A 24,803-nucleotide genomic window follows, 5' to 3' on the forward strand; every position below is an offset into this window, starting at 1 on the left:
TAGGCTAATAACTCACTAACTAGCAAAGGATATGAAAAAATGTAACTCTGGCTTTGATACAGTAGCGGTGCATGGATAAAAATCACTGGGGAAGCCATATTACAACCTATGTGTTGTGTTAATTGCAGTGTTTGCTCTATAACCTGTTAGTTCATATGCCTTGTGACCATGATATACAGTGCCTTCAGAAAGTATTCAGACACTTCTAAAAAAAGATTTTTTTTAATTCAAGCCTGAGCAATCTACACACAATACCCCAAATGACAAAGACAAAGCAGGTTAAGAATTTTTTAGCAAATTTTTTACAAATAATAAACAAAAATATATTTTTACATAAGTATTCAGACCCTTTGCTATGAGACTCAAAATTTTGCTCAGGTGCATCCTGTTTCCATTGATCATCCGTTAGATATTTCTAAAAATTAATTGGAGTCCATCTGTGGTAAAGTAAAAGTCAAGTCAAGTAAAGTCAATTGATTGGACATGATTTGGAAAGGATGTGAAAAAAAAAACAAGTCATGAGGTCAAAGGAATTGTCCATAGAGTTCCAAAACAGAATTGTGTCAAGGCACAGATCTAGGGAAGGGTACCAAAGTATTTCTGCAGCATTGAAGATCCCCAAGAACACATCATTCTTAAGTGGAAGAAGTTTGGAACCACCAAGACTCTTCCTAGAGCTGGAACTCAGCCAAACTGAGCAATCAGGGGAGAAGACCTCGTTCAGGGAGGTGACCGAGAACCTGATGGTCACTCTGATAGAGCTCCAGAGTTCCTCTGTGGAGCCGGGACATGAACCCGATCGAACATCTCTGGAGAGACCTGAAAATAGCTGTGCAGCAATGCACCCCATCTAACCTGACAGAGCTTGAGAGGATCTGCAGAGATGAATGGGAGAAATTCCCCAAATACAGGTGTGCCAAGTTTGTAGCATCATACCCAAGAAGACTCGATGCTGAAATAGTGCCAAATGTGCTTCAACAAAGTACTGAGTAAAGGGTCTGAATACTTATGTAAATGTAATATTTCATGGTTTCTTTACTTTACAAATTAGCAAACATTTCTAAAATGCTGTTTTTGCTTTGTCATTATGGGGTATTTTGTGTAGATTGATGAGGGGAAAAAACTATTTCATAAATTTTAGAATAAGGATGTAATGTAACAAAATGTTAAATAAGTCAAAGGGTCTGAATACTTTCCGAAGGCACTGTATAGACCTAATCCTACTCTGATGCGTTCTGCCTGCAAAAAAATCTCATGCATAGTTCGTTTTTTTTCGTATGTTGTATTGAAAGTGGGTAATATTACTTTGATTCGATCACAATTCCCACAGTAAAGGGAACCGTTGATAGTGTTAACTAAGGGGGAAAACGCTAGAAAGTTGAGTGAAGATCAATCTTGTACTTCTCTGCGCAGTCTGATATTTCTTCTTAAGCCCCACCCATTTCTTTAAGGATTGACGTGAGGCCATGTGCTAAACAGAGTGAGTAAGGTGGTGTAGTAAACAACCAAAGATTTCAAGACTAAAAGTGGTGAAAGTAGTAGCCTGCAATAAGGAAAAACTCCAGGTAAATATACACTATCTAGCCCTTCGCCTATATCCTAATCTGACTTTGCTGAAGGTAATGTTGTTCTTTACATTACCATCTCTGGTAAAGACACACTATATAAAATAAAATTGTATGTGTCACATGCACAGGATACAGAAGGTGTAAACGATACAGTGAAATAGTTACTTGCATATTTGCATAGTAGCAATACTAAAAACAGAAAGTGTCTAGATAAAAATATTTTATAATTATTAGATAATGCTTACTCAGGCACACATCTAAATTGATGGGTCATGTGAAATAAATGCTACAACCACACCCCAGCCACATGTAGTGGATGGGTCACTATTGTCTAGACATGTTCATGAAATACAATAGATGGCTGTAATCACCCCGAGACACACCTGGTTCATCAAAGGGCTGGGCGGTATACCGTATTTTATGATATACCGGTATTCCTTGCTGAGCGGCCTGTGTCACAACTTCCGGTCGATGTGTCACAACTTCCGGTCACAACTTGCAGACTTGTTTATGTGCTGCTGTGCGTTTTGTTGCTAACCTTACTTTGCTACCTGACAACTTGACAGTTTTTACTTTTTAATTACCGTTTATATTTTTAGTTTTTCCCTTGCTCGACTTTTGTTCATTCAACTTTTTCACTCCGGACGCTTTATCTAGACGTGGTTCGTCAGGACCTCCACCAGCCGAAGCTAAGTAGTAACATTAACATGATGCCTTCTATTTGCAGTCGCTGTACTCATAATATACACGAGAACGACCGCCTTACGGCGAGGATGGCTGTGCTGCAAGTCCAGCTTCAGACACAATCGTTAGGCAAGGGTAATTTCAGTGTAGGAAAGGATGAAACAGCGCCTGTGCCACCAGTAAATACAGATAGTAGTATAAATCCCTTCGCACAGTCCCCGCAGCCGGACAACTTTCTCATTGCTTCTGGAGGGAAATGCTGTAGGAATGCTCAACCGGTGTCGCTCATTCAGCCGACAGAAACTTTCAACCGGTTCTCCCCATTAAGCAGCGAGTCGCCGTCAGAGGCCGAGCCTTCTCTCGTCTCTACTCCTCCCGTTACGGGGTCTGAGACTCCGAAGACTCCCACCATTAGCTCTGACAAATTGAAAACCCTAGTCATTGGCGACTCCATTACCCGTAGTATTAGACTTAAAACGAATCATCCAGCAATCATACACTGTTTACCAGGGGACAGGGCTACCGACGTTAAGGCTAATCTGAAGATGGTGCTGGCTAAAGCTAAAACTGGCGAGTGTAGAGAGTATAGGGATATTGTTATCCACATCGGCACCAACGATGTTAGGATGGAACAGTCAGAGGTCACCAAGCGCAACATAGCTTCAGCGTGTAAATCAGCTAGAAAGATGTGTCAGCATCGAGTAATTGTCTCTGGCCCCCTCCCAGTTAGGGGGAGTGATGAGCTCTACAGCAGAGTCTCACAACTCAATCGCTGGTTGAAAACTGTTTTCTGCCCCTCCCAAAAGATAGAATTTGTAGATAATTGGCCCTCTTTCTGGGACTCACCCACAAAGGCGGAGGTGTTGCTAACATTTATGATAGCAAATTTCAATTTACCAAAACAAAACAACGTTTTCGTCTTTTGAGCTTCTATTCATGAAATCTATGCAGCCTACTCAATCACTTTTTATAGCTATTGTTTACAGGCCTCCTGGGCCATATACAGCGTTCCTCACGGAGTTCCCTGAAATCCTATCGGATTTGGCAGTCATGGCAGATAATATGCAAATTTTTGGTGACTTTAATATTCACATGGAAAAGTCCACAGACCCACTCCAAAAGGCTTTCGGAGCCATCATCAACCCAGTGGGTTTTGTCCAACATGTCTCCGGACCTATTCACTGCCACAGTCAATCGCAACAAATAATCTGCTCAGACCCAAACCAAGGATCATCAAAAGTCGTGCTATAAATTCTCGGACAACCCAAAGATTCCTAGATGCCCTTCCAGACTCCCTCCGCCTACCCAAGGACGTCAAAGTACAAAAATCAGTTAACTTCTTATGGCTTCAGGGTGCTATTTTCACGTCCGGATGAAAAGTGTGCCCAAAGTATACTGCCTGCTATTCAGGCCCAGAAGCTAGGATATGCATATAATTGGTCGATTTGGATAGAAAACACTCTAAGGTTTCTAAAACTGTTTGAATGATGTCTGTGAGTATAACAGAACTTATTTAGCAGGCGAAACCCTGAGGACAAACCATCCAGGGTTTTTTTTTTTTAGGTCACTCTCTTTTCAATGGGTTTTCATTGAGAATCCATAATTCTAAGGCAGTTGTTTGTAGTTCCTATCGCTTCCACTGGATGTCAACAGTCTTTAGAAATTGGTTGATGTTTTTCCTTTGTTTTCCTCCGGTATTGAACGCAGTTTATCCCATCTTAAATTTTATTGATTATTTACGTAAAAAAATACCTAAAGTTGTATTAGGAAAGTTGTTTGAAATGTTTGGACAAAGATTACAGGTAACTTGAGATATTTTGTAGTCATGTTGCGCGAGTTGGAACCGGTGTTTTTCTGGATCAAACACGCTAAATAAATGGACATTTTGGATATATAATGACGGAATTAATCGAACAAAAGGACCATTTGTGATGTTTATGGGACATATTGGAGTGCCAACAGAAGAAGCTCGTCAAAGGTCAGGCATGAATTATATTGTTATTTCTGAGTTTTGTGTCGCGCCTGGTGGGATGAAATATGATTGTCTGTGTTGTTTGATGGGGTGCTGTCCTCACATAATAGCATTGTTTGCTTTCGCCGTAAAGCCTTTTGAAATCTGACACTGTGGCTAGATAAACAAGAAGTTTAGCTTTAATTTGGTGTATTGCACTTGTGAATGTATGAAAGTTCAATATTTTGAAGAATTCTTTGGGAATTTGGCACTCTGCCATTTCACCGGATGTTGTCAAATCGATCCCGTTAACGGGATTTGAGCCATAAGAAGTTAACCTGTTGGGGCTAGGGGGCAGTATTTGCACGGCCGGATAAAAAACGTACCTGATTTAAACTGGTTACTACTCTTGCCCAGAAACGAGAATATGCATATAATTAGTAGATTTGGATTGAAAACACTCTAAAGTTTCTAAAACTGTTTGAATGGTGTCTGTGAGTATAACAGAACTCATATGACAGGCCAAAACCTGAGAAGATTCCATACAGGAAGTGCCCTGTCTGACAATTTGTTCTCCTTCTAGGGCATCTCTATCAAAAATACAGCATCTCTGCTGTAACGTGAAATTTTCTAAGGCTTCCATTGGCTCTCAGAAGGTGCCAGAAAGTGGAATGACGTCTCTCCAGTCTCTGGGCGAAAAACAGCAGGAGATTTTGTGAGTGGTCAGGCTCAGAACAGTGACACTGGAGATGCGCATTCATGTGAATTCTCCATGTTTTTCTTTCTCTCTTTGAACGAATACAACGTCGCCCGGTTGGAATATCGCTATTTTACGAGAAAAATCGCATGAAAAATGATTTTAAACAGTGTTTGACATGCTTCGAAGTACGGTAATGGAATATTTTGAATTTTTTTGTCACGAAATGCGCTCGCGCATCACCCTTCGGATAGTTACCTGAACGCATGAACAAAACGGAGCTATTTCAATATAACTATGGATTATTTCGATCCAAAACAACATTTGTTGTTGAAGTAGAAGTCCTGGGAGTGCATTCTGATGAAGAACAGCAAAAGAAATCCAATTTTTCTTATAGTAAATCTGAGTTTGGTGAGGGCCAAACTTGGTGGGTGTCAAATTAGCTAGCCGTGATGGCCGGGCTATCTACTCAGAATATTGCGAAATGTGCTTTCGCCAAAAAGCTATTTTAAAATCTGACACCACGATTGCATAAAGGAGTTCTGTATCTATAATTCTTAAAATAATTGTTATGTATTTTGTGAACGTTAATCGTGAGTAATGCTAGTTCTGAACATCACATGCTAATGTAAAAAGCTGTTTTTTGATATAAATATGAACTTGATTGAACAAAACATGCATGTATTGTATAACATAATGTCCTAGGAGTGTCATCTGATGAAGATCATCAAAGGTTAGTGCTGCATTTAGCTGTGGTTTTAGTTTTTGTGACATATAGGCTTGCTTTGAAAATGGCTGTGTGATTATTTTTGGCAGGGTACTCTCCTGACATAATCTAATGTTTTGCTTTCGCTGTAAAGCCTTTTTGAAATCGGACAGTGTGGTTAGATTAACAAGAGTCTTGTCTTTAAAATGGTGTAAAATAGTCATATGTTTGAGAAATTGAAGTTATAGCATTTATGAGGTATTTGTATTTCGCGCCACGCGATTCCACTGGCTGTTGAATAGAGTGGGACGCAAGCGTCCCACCTTGCCCAGGGAGGTTAAGTATGCTCTCTCTAACTATCTCTTTCTTTCTTTCTCTCTTTCGGCAGACCTGAGCCCTAGGACCATGCCTCAGGACTATCTGGCCTGATGACTCCTTGCTGTCCCCAGTCCACCTGGCCGTGCTGCTGTTCCAGTTTCAACTGTTCTGCCTGCGGCTATGGAATCCTGACCTGTTCACCGGACTTGCTACCTGTCCCAGACCTGCTGTTTTCAACTCTCTAGAGACAGCAGGAGCGGTAGAGATACTCTGAATGATGGGCTATGAAAAGCCAACTGACATTTACTCCTGAGGTGCTGACCTGCTGCACCCTCGACATCCACTGTGATTATTATTATTTGACCCTGCTGGTCACCTATGAACATTTGAACATCTTGGCCATGTTCTGTTATAATCTCCACCCGGCACAGCCAGAAGAGGACCCCTCATAGCCTGGTTCCTCTCTAGGTTTCTTCCTAGGTTCTGGCCTTTCTAGGGAGTTTTTCCTAGCCACCGTGCTTCTACACCTGCATTGCTTGCTGTTTGGGGTTTTAGGCTGGGTTTCTGTACAGCACTTTGGGATATCAGCTGATGTAAGAAGGGCTTTATAAATATATTTGATGTGATATTGATGCAGGGGACCGGTTTGGGTTTTTACTTTACCTTCTATACCGGTATTTGAATGTTTGGTTTGTTAAATGTGATACACCATGTGTAATGTTAATTTCTATAGTTTACTTCGCTACTTGAGTCATCGTCTCCGCACTTTCTCTCCGTGCCACTTTCCACACAGACCTAGCCATGCCCCCTGTCACTCATGGAGAGCATTTCATGTTCCTCTACCAAGAGACACTTGCGTTCAGTCTGCATGGTCAATGCAGCACATGCAACAATGTTGATAACAATGCTGTTTTCACTTTGCTTCTTAATATAAATCCACTAGCGTTCTATAATGACACTATTCGTTTGTGTTTCTTAGAACAGCTAGTTTGTCTTTTCTTAGCAAGTTGCCCTAAATCTTGTGAGATGCTAATTGTTACCTGCTAATGCTAATAGCTAACTAGCTAGCTAATAAATGTACTGAGTAAGAGCAAACGTAGCTAGAGCCTGATAATACCAGTGATGGTGTAGACCTAAATCCGCATGCTGTTTGTGCAACAGTATCTTCTAAATCAAAGAGGAATATGCAAAGCAAAAATATTTTAGCTACATGAAGTAGCTAAGAGAAAACATGCAATGTAGCCAAAGCTTATAGGGTCCCCTGGGAAACACTTATCAACACTTTAGTTCCCGCCCTGTCGCAATAACTCCTCTCTGGCATTTTAATTCGTTGTCATCTCAAACACTACATTCAAAGTGCCCACTATTATATTCTAACTATAGAATTAGAATAGTCATTCTATTTCCATGATTCCAACAGTTTTGCTCTAATTCGTAAGTCAAATCGCAATTGCAACATTTGGTTAAAAATAAGTCCTAGATTATTAGCCCATATCGTGCAGCCTTACGTGGCAGTGTGGAAATTATCTCAATTAAGCAGTGTGTAACGTTTTTTGGTATCTGTATTTTTTTTGTGGAAAACTTTTACTTCACTACATTCATAAAGAAAATACTGTACTTTTTACTCCATACATTTTCCCTGACACCTAAAAGTACTCGTTACATTTTGAATGCTTAGCAGGACAGGAAAATGGTCCAATTCACGCACTTGTCAAGAGAACATCCCTGGTCATCTACTGCCTCTGATCTGGAGGACTCACTAAACACAAATGCTTTGTTTGTAAATTATGTCTGAGTGTTGGAGTGTGCCGCTGGCTATCCGTAAATAAAAAAAACAAGAAAATGGTGCCATCTGATTTGCTTAATATAAGCAATTTGAAATGATTTATACTTTTACTTTTGATACTTAAGTACATTTTATCAATTACATTTACTTTTGATACTTAAGTATATTTAAAACCAAATACTTTTAGACTTTTACTAAAGTAGTATTTTACTGGGTGACTTTCACTTTTACTTGAGTAATTTTCTATTAACGTATCTTTACTTTTACTCAATTATGACAATTGGGTACTTTTTCCACCACTGCAATTGAGTGCAAGAAATGCAGAAATTATAAAAGTGCTGAAATTTGTTTTGGTTGAAGTTGAATTGAACAGTAGAAAACAATCACAATGGAGAAAGTCTCATTGAAAACACTTAGAATGTATGTATTGCCACACTAGGATCACTCACAACTCATAAAGCAAATGTAGAACTTTTATTATTCAAAAACAAAAAATACCGTCAATACCGTTCTTTTTTAATTTTTTAATTTATACCGTGATATAATATTTTGGCCATATTGCCTAGCCCTAGCTCATCATCATACAAAACACAGATCATACACGTAACATTAGCTAGCGAGCCAGCAAGCTAACATTCACTACCTGGCTAACAGTACACTTTAACACTTTTGACTTTCTGAAAAATGTGAAACGTATAATATCTGAAAATGTATAAGATGTCCTGTGTCGTTTCCGTTTTGTTTGTACAGCTTGTTTACATGGTCCCAAGTCACTCCGATTCATTCTAACCGTGTGCAGAAAGTAGTCCATCACAACTTTTTCCTATCGATCTTTGTTGATAGCGCCTGCTAAATTCAGGGCAGCAATGTTGTTGAGAGCGGTAGAAACACTTTTGCAGTTCTCCATGGCTAACGTTATATCTTTCAAAAAAGCTGCAGCAGCAAGGATTATCTACACATACTGAGCATCTCATGTTATAGACAGAAGCATGCTACATGGCAGACCAATCCAAACTCATCTCTCGGCATGTCCAGACCATACATGATCTCATCCAATCATGGCTAGCGGGAAGGTTCCTGTCTTTTTTCAATGGTTAAAACAACTAGGCTCGTAATTTAACAATTTTATTCGTATATACAGACGGCATACAACTTTGTTATTAAGACACATGAAAGTTCAAGTTCCAGAAAGAATTTCTGCGCAAAAAAGCATTTTGATAACGCTTCAAATGCCTCTCCTGTGAAGTAGTGACGTGCGACATACGCCTAACTCCCTGAAACGGGTCACATTTTGTTTTTTGCCATAGCACTAGACAGCTGATTCAAATAATCAATGCTTGGTGAATGTTTATCTTTAACATACAATCTGTAGAAATGATTAGAATAGAAAGGTTCAGAACTTTTGTGAAACATCTCAGAACAGTGGAAAAATATGTGGCAGCTAGAAATCAAAACTGGATGTTCTTCAGAGATAGATGGGAGTGGTTGAGGGTAGCTGAAGGCTGGGACTAAAAACAAACAAAAGATAACTAATGCAAAATATACAGTATCCGTAAAACGTATATAGTATGTATAAACTGGAAGTAGAAGCTTAAGTATTGTTGTCGATTAGTTAACTCCAATTAGCAGAGGGGCGGTAGGGTTAGGGGCAAATAATAAAGATAGAAAAAAATATATGGGGGATTGGAAATGATGTAGACAATTACATTGATAGAAGCCACAATCTACAATATTATAGCTGATCTGCGCCAAAAAAAAATAAACATTCAAAAATTCAAAAAGCTTGATGATGAGTTAGTTATTTGAATCAGCTTGAATCACATGCGGCAAATATTGTGCATTAACATTGATGAAGGTGTGAACTAGAGGTCGACTGATTATGACTTTTCAACGCCGATACCGATTATTGGAGGACCAAAAAAGGCCGATGCCGGTTTTTATTTTTATTTGTAATAATGCCAATTACAACAATACTGAATGAACACTTATTCTTAACTTAATACATCAATAAAATCAATTTAGCCTCAAATAAATAATGAAACATGTTCAATTTGGTTTAAATAATGCAAAAACAAAGTGTTGGAGAAGAAAGTAAAAAGAGCAATATGTGCCATGTAAAAAAGCTAACGTTTAAGTGCCTTGCTCATAACATGGGAACATATGAAAGTTGGTGGTTCCTTTTAACATGAGTCTTCAATATTCCCTAGGTAAGAAGTTTTAGGTTGTAGCTATTATAGGAATTATAGGACTATTTCTCTCTATAGGATTTGTATTTCATATACCTTTGACTATTGGATGTTCTTATAGGCACTTTAGTATTGCCAGTGTAACAGTATAGCTTCCGTCCCTTTCCTCGCTCCTACCTGGGCTCGAACCAGGAACACATCGACAACAGCCACCCTCAAAGCAGCATTACCCATGTAGAGCAAGGAGAACAACCACTCCCAAGTCTCAGAGCAAGTGACGTTTGAAACGCTTTTAGCGCGCACCCGCTAACTAGCTAGCCATTTCACATCGGTTACAGCAGCCTAATCTTGGGAGTTGACAGGCTTGAAGTCATAAACAGCGCAATGCATTGCGAAAGCTGCTGGCAAAACGCACAAAAGTGCTGTTTGAATGAATGCTTACGAGCCTGCTGGTGCCTAACACCGCTCAGTCAGACTGCTCTATCAAATCATAGACTTAATTATAATATAATAAACACACAGAAATACGAGCCTTAGTTTCCGGATTCGACCATATTAATGACCTATCATCTCGAAAACAAAAGTTTTTTTTCTTTCAGTGAAATACGGAACCGGTCCGTATTTTATCTAACGGGTGGCATCCCTAAGTCTAAATATTCCTGCTACATTGCACAACCTTCAATGGTATGTCATAATTACGTAAAATTCTGGCAAATTAGTTCGCAACGAGCCAGGCAATGAACGCAAGAGCAGTGACACAATTTCATGTTAGCAGGCAATAGTAACTAAATACGCAGGTTTAAAAATATATACTTGTGTATTGATTTTAAAGAAAGGCAGTGATGTTTATGGTTAGGTACATTGGTGCAACGACAGTGCTTTTTTCGCAAATGCGCTTGTTAAATCATCACCCGTTTGTCGAAGTAGGCTGTGATTCGTTGAGAAATTAACAGGCACCGCATCGATTATATGCAACGAAGGACACGTTAGATAAACTAGTAATATCATCAACCATGTGTAGTTAACTAGTGATTATGTTAAGATTGATAGTTTTTTATAAGATAAGTTTAATTTGTAAGTCGCTCTGGATAAGAGCGTCTGCTAAATGACTTAAATGTAAATGTAAATGTTTAATGCTAGCTAGCAACTTACCTTGGCTTCTTGCTGCCCTCGTGTAACAGGTAGTCAGCCTGCCATGCAGGCTCCTCGTGGAGTGCAATGTAAGGCAGGTGGTTAGAGCGTTGGACTAGTAACCAGAAGGTTGCAAAAACGAATCCCTGAAGCCCCCTGAACAAGGCAGTTAACCCCCGTTCCTAGGCCGTCATTGAAAATAAGAATGTGTTCTTAATCTGACTTGCCTAGTTAAATAAAGGTGTAAAAAAAATATATATATATATATATAAAAATAAATAAAATCGGCAAATCGGTGGCCAAAAATACCAATTGTTATGGAAACTTGAAACCGGCCCTAATTAATCGGCCATTCATATTAATCGGTCGACCTCTAGAGTGAACAGCACACAACTTACAGGAACACCTTCTTGGTCAATTTCCTGATATGCCCGGCTCAAAACAAGGGAGAGAATGTTGAATGAAAGAACGTGTGCCAAATTTGGTGCTTTTATCACAAACGGAATGTTTATTATGCTTAGCCACCCAACTATTGAGGAATAGCCGTTAGAGGGTGGTGCTGATTAACTCTATTCAATCATGTTGTCGTTGGGAAAGGAGTACCAAAATGCAGCAGGTATGTGGTTGCTCATCTTGAACTTTTATTAGACTCAAAATGAACACCAAAATAACTAAACGAACTCACAATCAACGAACAGTCTTCTCATGCTCACCCACGCTAGACAAGAAACAATCTCCCACAAAACCTACACCAAACAATTACCCATATAAAGGACTCTCAATCAGAGGCAACGAGGAAGCACCTGCCTCCAATTGAGAGTCCCAAACCCCCATTAACCTAACATAGAAATACACTCACTAGACTAAACATAGAAATACATAAACATAGAACATAAACCAAAACCCGGAAATAATAAATCAAACGCCCTTCACCACCCCAAACCACATAAAACAAATACCCTCTGCCACGTCCTGACCAAACTACCATAACAATTAACCCTTATACTGGTCAGGACGTGACACATGTTAAAGCATTCAAAGTCCTGTGGACAGTTTGGTTGCCCTCATGTGTTCTCAGTCAAGATAGATATGCTACCCAGTTATTGTTGCCAAACAAATGGATCTAGAAGTGGCGTTACATATTATCCAGATATGCTCTTCGAATTGAGGCCTAATCACTTGAAGCAGGCTACAATAATATATACTAATGACAATGAGATCATTATTGGCTTAGGCAGGGATTATAGAAGAAATGGGTAAAACATGCATGCGGATGTCTGCCATAACATCAAACTGATTAATTCATACAATGGCTTTCTCCAGTCGACAGGTCCTAAAACTCACTTGGCCCTTGTCCTTTAGTCTCTTTGTAGTCAATTTTAGGCTAAGCGGTGTTAGTTGAACTCCAATCCCACTACTCCTAAGCAATGGCAGGATAATGGGCCTAGGAATTGCCAGTGACCTCACGATATGATAATATCACAATACTTAGGTGTCAATGCGATATGTATTGCGATTATCATGATTCTATATGTATTGCGATTCGACAATGTGATTTTATTACGATTGGATGTTCCACACATATTACTCCTTATATGTCTGCTGCAGAGAGACTAGAGAGAGCATGAGAACATTTGTTTTAAAGCAGGTACAGCCGACTACCGCTAGCTAACGCTACCTAGAATTGTTTCAAATAAATAATCAATACTTAATATTGCAATATGTAACTGTATAGATTTTTCCCTCATCGCTACAAGACAAGCAGTAATGACAATCTGCTATGGTAAGATTGGCCTCCTCCTACTGTCTCTGTAGCTACATGATACTACACCTCCTCATATGCCCTCCACCCACCCACCACCCTATAGATAGCACTGGGGGCTCACACTACAGTTCCTCACTGCTGCTTGTTGAGCTAGGCCCATGGCACTTTCTGCTTAGTCTCGAAAACCCGATCCTAGGCAACACAGTGATTAGGGTCTGGTTTCAATGATGGACTCTTTTGGCATAGAGGAACTACATCACTGCCTACATCGATAAGGGGGGGGTATCAGGGCTCTCCCAACAAATACCAAGGCAGCCATCCAGCCGGTCACAATTCAAAAACAAAGTTTGCAGGCAAAACCTTTGCAGTGGTTTTAGTTAAGGTAGTTGATGCCAACTAACCACTTGCGAACAGCACTCATTAAAAATAACTTCTGTGATCTCCATCTTGCTAGCTACTATTCTGCATTTTATTCCAGCGGATAAAGTAGTGACGTAGGAAGTGACGTAGGTTCTCTATGCCAAAAGAGTCCATCATTGAAACTAGACCGTAGTCACTGTGTTGCCTAGGATTGCGTTTTTACCCCTCCTGAGGGAGTTTACTAAAACCAAATTGAACCAGCTAAGTGTGAAATTGGGAAAGACACATTCTAGAAACAATTTCTTACAGTTATTATCATAGTATTTACTGGCATTAGGCCAGTAAATACTATGTTTATGGAACACCACACACCCCACTACTACACCAGGCACAGACAGATACGGGCTAGGCCTAGTGTCAGCCTCGTGGCTTAGTGGAGTTGCACAAAACATTGAATTTCACTATTCTGGGGTTTCCGGTTTCTGCTAAGGATGTTTGGCTGTAATACAGCAAAGCATATTCTCTTTGGATTGTTTCCTTTGCAATGGGTGAAAACAAAATACAAGCTAATTTCAGTCCAACTAACAATAAGGCAATCTCAAAATAGACACACTAAATATTGGCTAAGAGGGTAAAACAGGAGCAAGAGCCATAACTTTGATGAGGACGAGTGGAAATGTGCAGAATCAATCTGAATCTACTGTATGACAGAGTTTATTCAAGTAAACAGAAGCTTGAGGGAACCTATGAATAACCACAACTGAGACTGACATAGACACAGGTTGGTACATGCTCAAACTGTACATTGGCATTGACTTACAGCATGACCAAGACGCATCCAAACTCATGGAACAATGTAACTGTATCTGTTCAGCTGAGAAATGAATGTAGCCTATAATGTTTTTCTGTGGTATAAGAGGTACAACAAACATTTAGATGTTACTCAACCAAGAATAATGGGTTACATAAACAAGATGGAAATGTCAGTCTCAGGTAGGGGTGGTTTAAATAGCAAATGTTGAATGAACAGTGATGACATACGAAGATCACTTTGTGAACTCCTTCTACGCCAGACATTCTAGCCAAATGCTGCTGAGAATGCTGTGAATGCTGAGAATGTGGAATCTCTTTTCAAGGCCATAATCTCTGCTACCATCTACGGGCCCTCCATGCACTGAACATCCCACACGCGCACAGAAGCACACACAGAAGCACACACACACACACACACACACACAGAAGCACGTGCACACCTGTGCTAGGCCAGTCCTGGTTAATCTTTTCACTGGATTAGTGGAATAAGGCCTTGGCCCAGTAACGGGCACTGACTGTATTGTTGATATCACTGGGAACTGTGTCTGCGAGTGGTAGGTGCAGATTTTTACAACCCACCTCAGGAGGATCAAACTTAAGTCAGTACTGCCTTCTGTGGTTACTGCTGGGGGGTTGTTCTTAAGGGCTAGGGTAATGTAGGGGCTTGTTGTCAGACTGGAACCTGGCAAATACTGACCTCAATACTGACAAACCACTTATGCTACGTTTAGAAAAAAAACTTCATACCAGTCGCAAGAAAGAGGGTGACAGGAAAAGCAAGCCAGCACGACAGTATGCGTTGCTATGGTGATTTCAGTAAACAAACAGTGCAAATCAACATCCGGTAGAAAACAACGCTACGCTCAGATGTTGAAATATTTGAATTCTGCCGGCAAGTCCCATCTACCGTGGTGGCTGACAGTATTCACCGCCAGCCTCAACGGCATTTACCGTCGTGCTTTGATTGAAAACAATGACATCTAGTTTGCAATCTACCTCATACCATCTAAAAGCATTAGAGATAGATAGGAACACAATTAAACTGATGGTGGCTGACGTGGCAAGCGGTACCAGAACGCCAAGTCTAGGTCCAAAAGACTTCTAAACAGCTTCTACCCCCAAGCCATAAGACTCCTGAACAGCTAATCAAATGGCAACCCAGACTATTTGCACTGCCACCCCCCCTACTATGCTGCTGCTACTCTCTGTTTACTATCTATGCATAGTCACTTTAACTCTACCTACATGTACATATTACCTCAATTACCTCGACTAACTGGTGCCCCCCGCACATTGACTCTGTATCGGTACCCCCTGTATATAGCCTCGCTATTGTTATTTTACTGCTGCTCTTTAATTATTTGTAATTTTTATTTTTTTATTTTATTCATTTTTTTTACTTATCTATTTTGTACTTATTTTTCTTAAAATTGCATTGTTGGTTAAGGGCTTGTAAGTAAGCATTTCACTGTAAGGTCTACACCTGTTGTATTCGCCGCATGTGACAAATACATTTTGATTTGATTTGATAGAGGTTCCAATTTCGATCAGATAACCTGTTACAGGTTATCCACCAACCCACTGCCAGTCCAGCGGAAAAGTAAAGTAAATTCCCCACTGTCCATTTAGGTTTTTAGCTACCACACAGTTAGGTAAGTTGTAGTTTGAATCTAACCTTAGTAACTGCTGATAACCTAAGATCTGTGTGAGTCACCTGAATTTTGGTGCATATCTCTAATTGACAGTCATGTGTGAGTTATTACTCTGAAATTGAGTCGGTGTGGTTTCGGGCAAATTCCCCTGCATTCCACTAGTTCACTCAACCAATGAGAACATGAACATATTATTGCCATAAAATCTCAAATCAATACGAACAGAAGAGGCAGGACAGATCATTCAACAGTTTAACTTTAGGTCTGATGAGGGTAGGCCTATCATTTCATACCAGCATGAATGACGATGATAAAAAAAATGCCAAAAAAAGAAGCAATTATGGGCCAGCAAAACATGGATGTTGAACAACATAGTATCGTGATAGCACGGGGAGGAAACTTCAGAGTGGCATAGCGTCCTGTTCCATACTTGTTCCAGTTTTCTAATCGCGATGCGTATGTGCTACACAAAAAAACCTGTCACTGATATTCACGCTTCTACTCAATACAACACATATTGCATTTAACTTCCCACTGTTCACTGTATAATAGAATACTGCATATAACGGCAAAGGCCTACCTATTTGCAAAGGCCAACCTGTGATTTGGCTGGAGGAATGGCAGAAAGGAATATACATGTCATTGTGTCAGTAAGAGGAAATCTCTCTCTCTCTCTGATGTACAGTACCAGTCAAAAGTTTGGACTCACCTACTCATTCAAGGGTTTTTCTTCATTTTCACTATTTTCTACATTTTAAAATAATAGTGAAGACATCAAAACTATGAAATAACACACTCTTTGCATTCTCTCAAACAGTTTCATGAGGTAGTCACCTGGAATGAGTAGGTGTGTCCAAACTTTTGACTGGTACTGTATATAAAGTGTAAAATTGAATCAACTCTATATCTGACATGATACAGGTGTCTCCTTTTTTAAGCCCATAACCATGTGTGTGAGGTGTATACTTTTGTTTCCAAGTAAATTTGTTTAAGACTACCAACAATCACTTTGTGTGACCCTGATTTAGCCCACTGCAGTAAACGGTTAACACATAAGGCACCAAACAGAATGTAAGGAGCACCAGAAATAAATAGATTTTTGATAGTTTAGGCTCACATTAGGCCTATATGGTTATACAGGGATTAAACTATATACCATGTATGAACTTTGCTCGCTCTGCGCGCTTCTCCAATGTATCAAATGTACAGATTTAACAACGGAAGACTGATCAGGGTCTCCAACTCAACATTTTAAAAGCTGATGGGATAGATGTGCATGAAGAGCAGACGGACAGAAGTACAGGTGAGTGATGGCTGGAAGGGGATGTAGCTGGCAGATTACAGCTGCCACACGTGATATGTGCATGAAAGTGAAGTGGACATTATTGAACAGGCACATACAAGAGAAGAGTTGCTGTTGCTTAAAAAAACGTAACAGAATTTATGAACAAAACTTTATAAACATTTTATAACAGCCGCCAGTGGGTTCTTTAGATCGGTATGGCTGAAAAATGTTGTAGTATCATATGAAATAGTCATTAGTAGCCAACATACACACATATACTAAATAATATATGTAAAGACAAGATTAAATCAAGAATAGTGTGATGGGTAACAATATTAGCCTATCACTTGTGAATGATGCCCAGCATAAGGCAAGAAATAAATACTTTTTTTGCCGACTTTTTCAAATCATAGTCCCACACCTCATGTAGCCTATCCCATAGGCCTATATGTTTGATAAGGTTTGTGTCACAACTAAAGTGACCAAATAACTTGTTAAAATGAAGCACATTAATCTGCTTTACAAGGGGTGTAGAGCCTAACTGTCATACACAAACAGTGTGTGAGTTTCAAGTTTGGGGGAGATAATAAAAGCATTACATGCAAAATTGCATTTGCGGTCACTTTTGATAATGGTGTTTTCCGCTAATGGAACATTCGTGCTTATAGCCTACTACCATGTGCGCATTGCTGCGCCTATAATGTGAAGAAATAGCCTAATAGTTTATCAACATTTTAAGCTAAACGTTCTAATCTGTTGCGTCAGCCACAATGAATTTATTTATTTTTTGATGCTAGTGGATGTATTCATTTGGGATTTTTGCATCCCACAATAGTCCCAGACTATGTTTGGAATATTTATTTCACGCACAGAATAGGTCAAATTTTGTACTATGGGGGATAGTAGATTGACATTGACACATTTTGCTGTTCGTTAGGCCTACTCATCTTGTTGGCTGACGAAAAGTAAATGTGGACAGTTCAATATGCACCTCGGAATTGTATAAGGACACACGCAGTTGCGTCCCATATCTGTCTTCACTTGTAGCCTGTGAGAAAGACCCAATCACGTGATGCAGACCCATGCGAGAGCTGCTTCGGAGCGCGCAGCACTCAGGGAGAAGGGTACAACACAGCACACCGGGCCAAGGGAACAATGGCCACAAAAAGCATGGATTTTTTTACGGCCACACAAAGGGGATGCAGCCATGAAATTCGAGGCAATATCAAGTGCTTGTCAAATTGTGAATGAGAGACTGATAAAGTGTGTACAGCCTTACAGCATCATTAGAGTTGCATCATGCAGCCTTACAATAAATTACAAATCTAAACATATGGCCCAACATTTGTAGAACAACTAAAGTTACATTAATAACTCAAAATTAAGCATATAGGAGTACCTATTTCTTTGTTAACACAGAATAGCCTTATGTGCAGACTCCCTCAAATCATTTCCATATCCTTTCCATTTTATTCAGCTTTGTTCAATTGTATTTTTCTATAATAATATAATAATAATATAAAATAATGCCACGGAATTCTAAGCAAATCTTGTCTGCTAAATGAACTAGCGTAGCCCACAGCCATTTGGCATAGCCAGATCAGGAAAACTATGCAACTCTGTTCTTCTGATATAGACTACATTTTCTTCAAATCATGCTTCTTTAGACCTGTCTAAAATAAATAATGGATTCATTGTGAAGGTGTAGGCTATATTACATGGATGTACTAGACTTTTTAAAATGTAGATGTTACAAAGGTCTGCATCAGTGGCTTGTAGGCTATGTGTGGAAGCCAGGAAATGCTAAATGTGTTTATGTTAATTAACCCTAATTACCATAAGACCCACAGTTATTTCTTTGACAATCACCGGGCTGACGAATTTTCGTGACCGCCACAGCCCTACGTGGCAACACTAATCCCTGCTACTCAAAATACTGCATGGCTGGCATTCTGAAATGTCCTCTTGTATATGCCTGGTTAGTTGTGAGATATGCACTGCTAACACCCTCCCGAAAACAACAATGAAAGCAAAAGTACACAGTGGACACGGCAATCTACTTTCAGATTCTTTTTAGAGCTTTGGGAAATTTCCATTGGGGCCTACAATGCTGTTTCTGTTTGTCTGTCTTTCACCCATACCTCCTCTTGAGCGTCTTACCACAATGCACAAGTGAGTGTCACAGAGACGCTTTCCTCATTCACACACTGATTCATAACTGGAATGAAGTCTACTCAGTAGGTCTAGGCTACACACTGCTTTGATTTAGTGCATTGTTGAATTTCAGTGCAGCTATGACTGTGACGGTAATTGAATAACCTCGTAACTGATGGTTTTGGATGAAGACCACTATGAAAAAAAAAACACTCAAAACTTGTTTAAATCAAATCAAATTGTATTGGTCACATACACATGGTTAGCAGATGTTATTACGAGTGTAGCGAAATGCTTGTAAATAGGCCTACATTAATTTTGTATTAATTTTTATTAACTTTATTTTCATGTAGATAAACTTGACCTAATAGCGGTACTGTTTACTAGTGATTATAAGCAATTGTTTTGCTAACTTAGTCTGTCTACATCTCCTCCTCATTCCAACTGTCGTTTGATGCTCAAGCAGCTAATCTGCTAGATGTGTGGGGATGTAGAAGCGCTAGACTATATGCTATGGCACTTCAGTAAAAGAAATGTTGATGTGTGGACTTTCTTTTATACAATGCATGTTTTCATTGCTTGCTTGTCTCTTTTAAAGCTGTAATACGTAACTTTTGAGGGTGACCCCACAAAATCCACATATAAAATGTGAGTTATAGATCTGTCATTCTCATTGAAAGCAAGTCTATAAAGCGGTAGATCTGTTCTATGTGAACTATTTCTATGTTTCCCGTTCTTAAGTTTTGTTTTTGCATGGTTTACTTTCGGTTTTGTACACCAGCTTCAAACTGCTGAAAATACAATATTTTTGGTTATGGAAAATATATTTCACAGTGGTTAAGATGGTACAATGATTCTTTACACTATACATGCTTGTTTTGTCAGACACTGAAATTAGGCGAACTATTATAATTTTTGCAACCAGGAAATGGTGGAGCAATTTCAAAAAGATGCACCTTTAAAAAGGTTGGATGTGTCTGACTATTCATTAATTATTAAACAGCAGCCGACAAAGTTGTTCTGGCTCGGAGGTCTATAATGCACTAATGTTGTGCCAAATGGACAATGCTACCAATCCTATCCAACCTGGCATGATATAATTTGATACGGAATCTTTTCTTAATTTATAGACTAATCAACGCTGATAAAATGGCTATGGACATGTTCAATGTATTTGTTTCTGTTTTAATGATTGTCAATTTCATCTTCATACTATCGCATAGCTGTCTCTCCCCTTCATACATTCCTTGTCAATTCATTATCTTATACCTTACTTTCGGAAAGCTTAAGGTAGGCGTAGGTTTTTTAATAAGTTTTAAGGAGAAATATTTGCTTGAGTCTGACATACTGGTGGCTTTGATTGATGGGTCCTTTTACTGGGGAGTGCGTGTGTCAGTTCGCTGATTATCTCTATAGGCCTATATGTCCATTCAGAAAGTTTTCTAAAGTAGCCTGTCTGGACTCTCTCTTTAATAAGAATCAAACGCTCCTGTCATGATTTAATCTTGTAAAAGGCCTATTTTCAGGAAAGGCCCTTTCTCACCAAGTCCGTTATTTTCATCTGACACATTTGGAAGAAAAAAATAAATACGATAAATGAATATCGTCCTCCAACAATCAATCAATTATTTATTCGTAACAGGTTAGATTTTTGCGTCTTCGCATGCGAAAATAAGATATTGACCAATAGAAATTGTTATTTGGGACACCGCCACTAACAGGCCATGCACTGCTACTGACAGGTTTGTGGATTCGTGATGTGAATCAATAAATTCATTTCTCTCTGCCTGTTTTTTACATTTGCAATGCATCAGTGCAGCAAGGTATCAATTTAGCCAATGTTATCACGTCACACCAGAGCTAGGCTACACGTCGCCCTCGCCATTCAAACTTCCCTGCCAGTGCATTGCCAATGCTGTAGCCTATTTTATAGCCTTTCAGCAAGCAAGAGGATCGATCGATGCTTCTCTCCTAAAATAGGCCTATATTTGTTTTTAAAAATAGCTCGAAATATGTTTCAAACTACACTGCTCAAAAAAATAAAGGGAACACTAAAATGACACATCCTAGATCTGAATGAATGAAATAATCTTATTAAATACTTTTTTTCTTTACATAGTTGAATGTGCTGACAACAAAATCACACAAAAATAATCAATGGAAATCCAATTTATCAACCCATGGAGGTCTGGATTTGGAGTCACACTCAAAATTAAAGTGATGTAATGTCCTTAAAACAAGTCAAAATGAGGCTCAGTAATGTGTGTGGCCTCCATGTGCCTGTATGACCTCCCTACAACGCCTGGGCATGCTCCTGATGAGTTGGCGGATGCTTTAGTCCAGGTCTGGGAGGAGATCCCTCAGGAGACCATCCGCCACCTCATCAGGAGCATGGACAGTCTGTGATGCAACGTGGCGTTGGTGGATGGAGCGAGACATGATGTCCCAGATGTGCTCAATTGGATTCAGGTCTGGGGAACGGGTGGGCCAGTCCATAGCATCAATGCCTTCCTCTTGCAGGAACTGCTGACACACTCCAGCCACATGAGGTCTAGCATTGTCTTGCATTAGGAGGAACCCAGGGCCAACCGCACCAGCATATGGTCTCACAAGGGGTCTGAGGATCTCATCTCGGTACCTAATGGCAGTCAGGCTACCTCTGGCGAGCACATGGAGGGCTGTGCGGCCCCCCAAAGAAATGCCACCCCACACCATGACTGACCCACCGCCAAACCGGTCATGCTGGAGGATGTTGCAGGCAGCAGAACGTTCTCCACAGCGTCTCCAGACTCTGTCACGTCTGTCACATGTGCTCAGTGTGAACCTGCTTTCATCTGTGAAGAGCACAGGGCGCCAGTGGCGAATTTGCCAATCTTGGTGTTCTATGGCAAATGCCAAACGTCCTGCACGGTGTTGGGCTGTAAGCGTCGGGCCCTCATACCACCCTCATGGACTCTGTTTCTGACCATTTGAGCAGACACATGCACATTTGTGGCCTGCTGGAGGTCATTTTGCAGGGCTCTGGCAGTGCTCCTCCTTGCACTAAGGCGGAGGTAGCGGTCCTGCTGCTGGGTTGTTGCCCTCCTACGGCCTCCTCCACGTCTCCTGATGTACTGGCCTGTCTCCTGGTAGCGCCTCCATGCTCTGGACACTACGCTGACAGACACAGCAAACCTTCTTGCCACAGCTCGCATTGATGTGCCATCCTGGATGAGCTGCACTACCTGAGCCACTTGTGTGGGTTGTAGACTCCTTCTCATGCTACCACTAGAGTGAAAGCACCGCCAGCATTCAAAAGTGACCAAAACATCAGCCAGGAAGCATAGGAACTGAGAAGTGTTCTGTGGTCACCACCTGCAGAACCACTCCTTAATTGGGGGTGTCTTGCTAATTGCCTATAATTTCCACCTGTGTCTATTCCATTTGCACAACAGCATGTGACATTTATGGTCAATCAGTGTTGCTTCCTAAGTGGACAGTTTGATTTCACAGAAGTGTGATTGACTTGGAGTTACATTGTGTTGTTTAAGTGTTCCCTTTATTTTTTTGAGCAGTGTATATTGCTGTGCATTGTCTATGGACAGGTTGATCATTAGGCTATGGACAGGTTGATCATTAGGCTATGGACAGGTTGATCAATAGGCTATGGACAGGTTGGTCAATAGGCTATGGACAGGTTGATCAATAGGCTATGGACAGGTTGATCATTAGGCTATGGACAGGTTGATCATTAGGCTATGGACAGGTTGATCAATAGGCTATGGACAGGTTGATCAATAGGCTATGGACAGGTTGATCATTAGGCTATGGACAGGTTGATCATTAGGCTATGGACAGGTTGATCATTAGGCTATGGACAGGTTGATCATTAGGCTATGGACAGGTTGATCATTAGGCTATGGACAGGTTGATCATTAGGCTATGGACAGGTTGATCATTAGGCAATGGACAGGTTGATCATTAGGCTATGGACAGGTTGATCATTAGGCTATGGACAGGTTGATCAATAGGCTATGGACAGGTTGATCATTAGGCTATGGACAGGTTGATCATTAGGCTATGGACAAGTTGATCAATAGGCTATGGACAGGTTGATCAATAGGCTATGGACAGGTTGATCAATAGGCTATGGACAGGTTGATCAATAGGCTATGGACAGGTTGGTCAATAGGCTATGGACAGGTTGTCGTGCATGTGTTTCAATTTTCTAATGGTTGTCAATTTCATCTTCATGCCTATCACAGCTGTCTCTATATATCTCCCTTAAAACGTTCAATTCATATGATCGGCTACATGCATTTTGCATCATCCTATTATTTAGACATTTTTTTTTAATATCCGACAGAAAGGACTTGATGCTAAGGCAAGGTTTTGAATAAATTTTTGGGAAAGGACAGATGTGATTTGCTTATGTTTCTGAGTGACAAGCGCTGCATGTGGCTTTGATGGTTTTTTAGGTGGGTGTGTATGAGTTCACTAATTCTCTATGTCCATTCAAAAAGTTTCCTAAAATGCCAGTTTTACATTTCTTCTTATTCAATGAGGTGCAAGTGAATTAAACGTAGCCAAGCTCCTTTCATGATTCATCCTATAGGATGCATAGCCTCTAACCTAATATTTTTACAGAGAATGACCACAACGTTGGTGCAGCGTTGGTGCCGTTATGCGAATTCTTCGGAAAAGTGGAGACTTATCGGACTTGGTGTGAATGGTTTCGTGGGTCAAAATCGGAATCTGTATTTTTGGGGAATTCCTCTCCAATCAGACATTTCTTCATTTGTATACTAGACTCATATTTAGAAGTAATAACTGGAATAATAATGAAATGCTACTGATAATAACGAAGTGTAATAGTAATAGTGAAGTTGTGGAGAAAAGCCACAGGGAAAGGCCCCCCTACAACGGTTGTCAGTAACCGTGAACATTGGCCTGGCCTTATGTAAGAGCAGACTACTTGTGTCGTGGTCATAGCCTAACTAACCGCATTATGCAAATGATCTGATACAAACTATAAAAGGTCATTTTACATGAAGTAAAATTGTGTGACTAGCTTTAGCTGTCAAAGTACTTATGTTCGTTTTTAGAGGCTAGTGTTGAAAAATGTAGGCTAGTGTAGTACTGACTGTATAATAAGCAGTGGGATAGTAGACTTTAATGGGATAGTAACAATAGACGTAATGACTGCCGTAGTAGTGGAAATAGTGACTGTAGCCCAGCAGTAGTAGTAGCAGTGACTGTGGTAGAAGTATGCCTAATAGCAGTAGTAATAGTGATTGCTGTAGATAGGTAGGGTTAGCTATACTATGTGGGATAGCTATTGTAGAATGTTTAGTGAGTGTAGGTTTGTTATAGTGGGCGATTTTAGTGGGTTGGAGTGAGCTGTGTGGCATAATCAGTCTTAGAATGTGCTCCTCCTTGTGCTCCACCTCTGACAATTCTGAAAGTTCCAAGGCAGTAAATTCAACAGCGGAAAGTTAGCTTAATTTAAGTAGTTGATGTGATTACTAAAGCAGCTGTCTCTCTTGATTGGTTTAAGCTATTTATAGACTAAGATTTAATACGCTCTTTTTTGTCAAAGTTGTTTGGAAAGTGGACAAAATGTTTCCAGAAGTGTTTCCAGACAGATGTTTCCAGAAGTTGATTGATAGAAAACGTAGTTGATGCGGTTACTGAAACAGCTTAGTAGTTGTATTATAACCTGGGTGGTTCGAGCCCTGAATGCTGATTGGCTGACAGCCGCGGTATAT

The 24,803-nt window shown here is 40.0% G+C and overlaps 1 protein-coding gene across 1 annotated transcript in view; it reads right to left on the reverse strand.

Annotated features, from left to right (window-relative positions):
• The window catches only part of LOC106599379 (sodium- and chloride-dependent glycine transporter 1), a 96,049-nt gene that overhangs the window by 63,778 nt on the left and 7,468 nt on the right, over positions 1-24,803 (reverse strand). The window lies entirely within an intron of this gene.

This window comes from Salmo salar, chromosome ssa03 (genome assembly GCF_905237065.1).
Source record: "Salmo salar chromosome ssa03, Ssal_v3.1, whole genome shotgun sequence".
NCBI classification, from domain to species: domain Eukaryota; kingdom Metazoa; phylum Chordata; class Actinopteri; order Salmoniformes; family Salmonidae; genus Salmo; species Salmo salar.